Genomic DNA, 8,061 nt, shown 5'->3' with positions numbered 1-8,061 from the left:
TATATATATATATATATATATATATATATATTTTCAACTTATGAAGCAAAACCCTTTTATGGGACAAATAATGTCACTATAATATTATTTAAATCACTCTTGCTCTGATATATTGTCGTTCAATAACTATCTTGCATATTAATGATAAAAGACAATCCTATAGAAAAATGGAGAATGACTGTGAATAGCCATTTACTAAAAGAAATACAATCAATAAGAATTTTTTTTTTTTTTAACAAAAGCACAACAGGACAAATCCACACTTTTATTTATTTTCATGAAGTTTAAATCCTCGAAGGGTACAGCATCACACGGATTCTGTGTCCAATGGCCTTAGCAGGAAGGTTACTTCGGAATTTGGCACGAACCATGCCACTGTTTCCATGAGCTCGAGTTATCTTTCCCCAGATCACTCTGGTTTTGTTAGGTTTTCCACCAGGAGTTACTGTGTTGTTCTTTGCTTTGTACACATAAGCACATCTCTTGCCTAGATAGAATTCAGTTTCATCTCGAGCATATACACCTTCAAGTTTCAGAAGAGCAGTGTGTTCCCTTTGGTTCCATAGACCCCGTTTATAGCCAGCAAAAATGGCCTTGGACCACAGCCTTCCAGACATATTTGTCGTTTTAGAAGTCCCGTTCCCAGCAGGCCTCCACAGGGTCCAAGATGGCTGAAAGAGCTCAATAAGAATTTTTAAATGGTTACAACTTGAATTAAAACATAAAATTTAAGATGAGGCCTTATTAAGTTTATTTTATTGCTCAAAATATAAAAGGTTTGTAATATCCAGTGTTAGCTGTTTTGAGCGGCACTATCCAGTAGAACTTTCAGGAGGAACAGATATCTTAGTTATTTTTCTGAATGTGGAAAGATGCAAGAAATTGGGCTCATAAAATTTTCCCCTGAAAACATCCAACTCTCGAGAGCCAAATCTTTCAGTTTCTCAGAGCACAGGAGGCTCATCTTGATTTTGCTCTGGATCCTTTCAGATTGTAGTGTCATTGATGGCAGTGGCTAGTGGCTTGGTCCTTATAGAACCGGATGGTGTCAGCATTCATTATTTTATAATTCTCTCCCTTTCGGTCTTAATTTTGACCCAGATTTGGCAGGCATTTCAAGACCAGTTTCTCCTTAAGAACGCTCATTCCTAGATCGAGAGACAATTTCATTAATATGTTACTCAATTTACTATTATTAGATGAGGTCCTGTGAACAGTAACTAAAAAGCTTCTGGATCACCTGTCTCATTGGGCTGTTAATAGTCCAGAAAGTGATTCCATCTTATTCTTTTTTCCATCATCTTAAGAGTTACACTATTATAGTTATTGATCTTATAGAACTATGTATTTGTTCAATCATTTAAAGTATCCAACCATCATTAATTTTTTCTGAGGTTCAGGCACGCATTTGGTAATGCAGGCAAAAATAATCTTATAAAATAGGCAGAATAGCATTGAAACATATACAGGACCATATGTAAAGTAGATGCCCAGTGCAAGTTCAGTGCATGAAGCCAGGCAGCCAAAGCTGGTGCTCTGGGACAACCTAGATGGGTAGGATGGGGAGGGATCAGGAAGTGGGTTTCAGGATGGAGGGGACACATGTATACCTATAGCCGCTTCATGCTGATGTATGGCAAAAACCATCACAATACTGTAAAGTAATTATCTTTCGATTAAAATAAATTAGTTAATTTAAAAAGTAAAATAAAATAGGCAGAATACAAGTAATAGAGCTAGCAACAAAAGACCACATGTAAATATTTAAACTAAGAACTTTCATTAGACGCAGCCTGGATCTTCTTGAGTTGTCTGACCAGTCTGTTCAACCCCGATTGCTGTCTTCAGGGGAAATGATCTGTTGGCATTGTACATAAAGCTTACCAGAGATGTCTGCATGTACCAGATGAGTGATGGATCGCTGTGACTACTTACAGGACTGAGAAAGTAGTGTTATCTTTTAAGGAGTTGCATGGCCGGTGTCAGAGAGGAAAAATTGATCTTTATGATTGAGCAAGTATTTCTGCCATTGAGGAAGCCTGTTAATGCTTCATGCAGATGGACAATATACAGTGGTGGGGAGGGAGGAGTTTCAGACAGGCAGAGGAAATTTCATGTTTAATTTTTTCTTATCTTACCTTAGAATACGAATTTTTATTTCATCAAGAAGAAACTCAAAGAAGTATATCCTGTTTTATAGAGCCAAATTGTTTTATAATGAGCATAACTCCAATTCTCATTGGTGGTGAAATTCCTGGCCTTTGCTCAGGATTCTTGGACCCCAATCCTCCTTTCCAAACATGCCGATGAATATTTTCTTTCAAATATGCCTCAGCACCTGAGGCATGCTCTGACTCATATTCTTCCCTATATTCAGAATGTTCTGCTCTCTCTCTTCAAGTTCAAATCCTACCCATCCTTCAAGAGCCAATTCACATTCTGAGGTTCTTCCTTATCCAGCTCCACTGGCAGCAATGATCAGATTTCTTTTTCTCCATCATTTTTATGAATTTCTTCCTCTCCATCACTTCCTTTATCTGTACCTGTTGTATAGAAATATATTTAATCTCTATATCTCTCTCAAATGAAGTCTAATATAATGCCTTGTACAAGGTCCAGATTTCATATATTTTTCTTGAATAAAATAACTTTTAATGTGACTTTTACTGAGTCATGCTTGAGACTGATGAAATAATTAGGATGGGGCTCAAAGGTCCATAGAGTCCCAAAGCAAAACTCTTTAGTAAAACATTAGTTTAGTCAGAGGTTCGATGTACTTTCATCATGTATATTTTGTTTACTTGCAATCTCTCCTAGCAAGAAATCAATAGACCTCCTATAACCACTCTTGGAGATGAAGAGAATAAACCTCATAGGGTAGTACTTCAGTCCTTCCTTACCACTACACGTACATCATGACAATGTCATCTATTTCCATTATTTTTTTAAATTAAAATCCTATAATTAACTTTTTTGTTTTCTCCACCTTGGTGTCTTGAGAAGTCTGTTTTGTTGAAACTGTAACTCTGCTCTCTCCCTGTACCAGCTTCAAATAATTTTAAATAAAATTTGGCTCTGCGGTCCAAGGAGGCGTGGGTTATGAAACCTACCTGTTTTTTTCTGCATCCCCTTGAAAAGAAGTCTTGAAAGAACTGATTCAATCATGGTCTTCTCCTTACAGTGTCAGTACCTTCCTTCTGACACAAAACTTTATTTTTTTAAAACTTAATTTTTCTTTTGACAAATTTGGAGGGCTTACAAAGTTCCTGATTTCAAAGCTGTGGAGATAAAGTATGTAGTTCAGGGCCCTGGATAGTAAATTATGATCCTGTCCAGTAAGTCCATGATGCTTTCAAGATTTGGTGTCTGCAGAAGTCCCATTGTGATGCATAGAAAGAAAAACTAATCTGTGGTCATAGAATGAACTGCTCCATTTGGCTGGCCACCTTGTGAATGTATTTAATCACCAGACTGCAAAATAGGAAAACCATTGATCATGGATCAGTAGTTTTACTTTCATGAGGGAGTGATGAAGACTATTTCAAGTTAGGAAGAGCCTTCCTCCCCAACTTTATTTCTCACTGACAGCAAAGTGCCAAGATATCTCCACTTCTCTCTGAGTACAGGGCAGTCAACAAATGAAGAATGAAAAGAGCATGCTTGAGTCAAGCTCGACCGAAGTATTAATAGCTCCATTGAATTTGTGAAACAGCCACTACTTAAGAAGTCTAGCTGATGCATGTGATTCCTTAGGGATTCAGTCAGCAGAGTTGTGGGAATGCCTCAGAAAACAAAACAAAGCAATCATCTCATCTACACCAGGGAGGACACTTCATATAATCATGAGAATGGAAACTATGTTGGCCTGAGGTCCACATTATATCCACTGGTTTAGAGTGCCATCTAACTGATTCTGCACCAGTCAGCATTTCGCTCTCCTGCCTCCAAGTTCTGTCTCTTTCTCTGCAGGATTAGTTACGTTGACTTTTCCGGTTCTGCAGTTTTTTTCTTGAATCAAAACCAGGAATTTCTTACTGCCAGATAAGAAAGAGATAATTTCACTGTAATGTTGTCCTTTTTTTTTTTTAATTTCTAGGAATTTCATACATATCAAACGTGACTGAAATGTGAGGTTTGCTCATGTTTTACTGGTGGTGTTTGCTCAGAGGTGGAAGCATGGAGGAAGAAGGGCCTGGAATCCATAGCACGGTGCAAGATCTATTCATTTGCCTGTTGTTGTTTAGTCACTAAGTCACGTCCAACTCTTGTGCTCCCATGGACTGTAGTCTGCCAGGTTCCTCTCTCCATGGGATTTTCCAGGAGAGAAAACTGGAGTGGGTTGCCGCTTCCTTCTCTAGGGAATCATCCCGACCCAGGGATCAAACCCAAGTCTCCTGAGCAAGAGGCTTCTCCTGCATTGCAGGCAGAGTCTTTAGCACTGAGCCACAGGGGAAGGCCAGTTCATTTGTCTGACTTCTCCCCAATCTGTACTCTTCCCCCAGAGCAGGATATATATTCCCACTTGCCGCTGTATTCCCAGCGTCTTTCTTAGTGTCTGGTATACCAGTGAATGTTACTAAAAAAAATAAACTGTACAGAAGAGGAAGATAAGTGATAGACTTTGAGATGTTTTGCAGAACATAAAATACCTAAAGGGGTCATGAATCCCACCTATTGGTTTCTTAAGAGTGGACATTGGGAGTGGACCTGGGAGTGGTCTTCTCTGTGTTAACCATAACAGCGGAGCCCAAAGTCAGGACCAATAAGAATTTGTTCATGAAGAAAGATTTTTTTCAAGGGTCTAATGCTTTTTAAACTATCATCAAGGCTTAAATAGCAGCTACATCTGCGAATGTGAATGAAGAGGATGCCAGTGTGAGAAGGTATTTTTATCCCTCGTTTCAAGTAGACAGATTAGGTCATGCTTTTCTAGTACTGCAGGCTCATTTGTTCTGTGTAGATTTCTCCAGCCTTCTTCCCAGTTGGGATGAAATAACTCCTCTGTGTTAGGATAGCACTTCATAGATCTCTTAGCCCTGCTACTCTTAAACACATTTCACTTACAATAAATCAAGATCCTTGATGGAAAGGGAAATGGAAAGGAATCTAAGGGTTAATTGAGTCATTATTCCGTCAGATACAATACTAGATTTTTTAAATATTCTGTGCCTCATTTTTTAATAGTTCTGTTTTATTTATGTATTTATTTTTGGCCATGCTGGGTCACAGCTGCCACGCAGGCTTTTCTCTAGTTGCAGAGAGGGGGCTCCTCTCTAGTGGCAGTGCATGGGCCTCTCGTTGCGGGGGCTGCTCTTGTGGAGCATGGGCTCCGGGGTGTGCAGACTTCAGCAGTGGTGGCCTGTGGGCTAAGTAGTTGTGACTCTCAAGCTCTAGAGCAGAGGCTCCCTAGTTCTGGCACATGGCCATACATTGCTCTGCGGCATGTGGGGTGGTTCTGGGCAAGGGATCAAACCTGTGACTCCTGCATTGGCAGGCAGATTCTTTACCACTGAGCCACCAGGGAAGCCCTGAACTTTGTTTTAATCTCTTAATTGTATAGGTACTATTTGCCTATTTTTCAGATGAAAAACTAAAGAGAGATGAACAGAACCTAACCAGGAGTCAGTGGTGTTTCCAAGGTCCCTAAACCTTACTGTACCTATTTTTCCTTCATAGTTCATGTATCTCAGGAAACTTAATGTGGGGTGCCCTCCTTGTTACTCACTGATATTCAACAACCATTTTCCACTTGTTTTTTCCCCAAAACACAAGCTCTCAAATGTCATTTAATAAATGTGAAAGGGATGATGAACTTAGAAAAATTTACAGTAGGAGTAACAATTTCAGACAAGAGTCATCAAATGATGCTAACACTCGTGGACAAGCATTTCCATTTCTGCTTAGGATGTAGGAAGTGGCAAGCAAATGTCAGTGCTGTCTCAGCAATGAGAGAAACTTAGGCAATTTACAAAGTCATAAATTTTCTTGAAACTGTTAGGTAGTTAGAATAGGAAAAAGGAGTCCAAAATGGCTGTGGCTAAACCCGTGAAAATAGAACACAGGAAGGTCCAAGGACCGGAGTGAGAACCTCAGGTAGAACAAACAGCCCTCTTGGCTAGCCCAGTTTACATAGGACAGGCTGGGGGGGGAGGAGAAAAAATATAATAAAGAGAAGGGCCAAAATTGAGCTGGAGGCTTCTCTTGTCTTCACATCTTTTGGGTCGACATTCCCTAACACCTCGAGGATGTATTTTCCTTTGTTTTCTAAATAAAACTGAGCTGTAACACGAGGAAGTTACCCAGGGCTGTAACACTGCTCCAGCCATCCCTTCAAATTTTTGTTGAGATGAGACAGAACCAAGGAAATTACAAACTCCCCCGACAAAGCCATAGGAGAGTTGAGACTTCAAGGCAAAGCAATTGAATTTCAATGAATGGCAAATATCTCTGAGAAGAGATGAGACAAAGGAACTATTTGATCTTTGACAGAATAGTAGAGAAAAGTTTTGCTGTCATCAAAGCAGTTAAAGAGGAAGTCAGCTCCCAAATGCTGAAAATCAGTGTGTAGGATAGCTTATCAGTTTAGAATGACTGCAAGAACCTGGCCTGTGGAATGGGACCTGTGTGTTAGCATGAACTCCCCTTGTGTCCAGGCCACCAGAAGTGTTTCCGTGTAAGGCTGGGTGCAGGGCTGAAGATAGCACAGAGACTCCCCCTCAGTGAAACCAGTGTGCAGGTGATTAGTTAGTGATTGGTTGTCGCTGGGACAAAGTTGCAAATTACCTCTCATCTGCCTGGAAACGTGTCTCACGTAAAACACAATTCTTAAGCCAGCTGGGGGAGGGGTGGTACCGTCTCCAACATGTAAGGCCCAGAGAAAGGTCCTCTGTTTATGTGAAAGTGATGATGTGAAAACTCTCCATTCCCAAGGAAGAATAGGAAACTCTCCCAGTCCTGGGACCCAGGGGGGAAAAATCCTCTTCTCCTGGGAGAAGTGTTGCATTAAAAGCCCTCTGCCTCTGGAAAAGGTAAAAGAAAATCTCCTGGACCCTGGTTGCTGGACTGACACAGCAGAGTTCAGTTACTGCTGGGAGATGGTTAGGAAACTCTTTCCTGCCTAAGACCTGACACTGATAGGAAAAACAAAACAAAACATCTTGGAAAGGAGCAGGAATGCAGAAAAATTATGACTCCAAGGCCAGACATATAGGGCCTGCCTAAGATGGAGGCATGAATTTTATTTATGATAATTAACTATAGTAATGACATTCCATGTTATGATTCTTTTATAATCACTTAATTCACATGATGTCCAAATTGCCAAGTTGAAAGCCTTGATTGTGATTTTTAGAATCCATTAGACATGCAGAAATTACATCCAGCATCTGTAATCACACTGACCCACCCTCAATCATCTTATTTACATTCCATTCTACCCTACATGTGGAGAAGGAAGTGACAACCCACTCCAGTATTCTAGCCTGGAGAATCCCATGGACAGAGGGCCACGTGTCCCATGGTCACAATCGGACATCACTGAGTGACTAACCCGCCACCTACTCTGTATGGGCTTCCTCCTGGTGGCTCAGTGGAAAAGAATCCTCCTGCAAGGCAGGAGACGATACCTGGGTTGGGAAGATCCCCTGGAGGAGGGCATGGCAACCCACTCCAGTATTCTTGCCTGGAGAATCCCATGGACAGAGAAGCCTGGTGGTCTACAGTCCATAGAGTTGCAAAGAATTGGACATGACTGAAGTGACTTAGCACACATGCTTGCCCTACACTACATAACACAAGTTCTAATAAGCCTTCTAGACATCAAACATCACATCTTCTGTGAAGAAGTCTTTCCTAGCACTCTAGACTGAGTTAATTTTTCCATCTATTCTAGAAAATAAGACTGTTTATCACAGTTCACAAAAATGTCATTAATTTTGCAAAGTTAATGCTAATCCCAAGCCTATACATTTATAAGCTTTAGTATTCAAATACTACCCCACCACAAAAACACTTACCTGACTCTTGTAGAATTCTCATCCCCATTGAACTTATTTGGAACCA

The 8,061-nt window shown here is 40.3% G+C and overlaps 1 pseudogene; it reads right to left on the bottom strand.

The window, feature by feature from the left end:
- Positions 1–220: 220 nt before the first annotated feature.
- LOC110136864 (large ribosomal subunit protein eL33 pseudogene) lies at positions 221–676 on the bottom strand (annotated as a pseudogene).
- Between the last annotated feature and the right edge of the window lie 7,385 nt (positions 677–8,061).

The sequence above is a fragment of the Odocoileus virginianus genome, chromosome 28 (assembly GCF_023699985.2).
Source record: "Odocoileus virginianus isolate 20LAN1187 ecotype Illinois chromosome 28, Ovbor_1.2, whole genome shotgun sequence".
In the NCBI taxonomy this organism is placed as follows: domain Eukaryota; kingdom Metazoa; phylum Chordata; class Mammalia; order Artiodactyla; family Cervidae; genus Odocoileus; species Odocoileus virginianus.
This window is presented reverse-complemented; position numbering and strand designations above follow the sequence as displayed.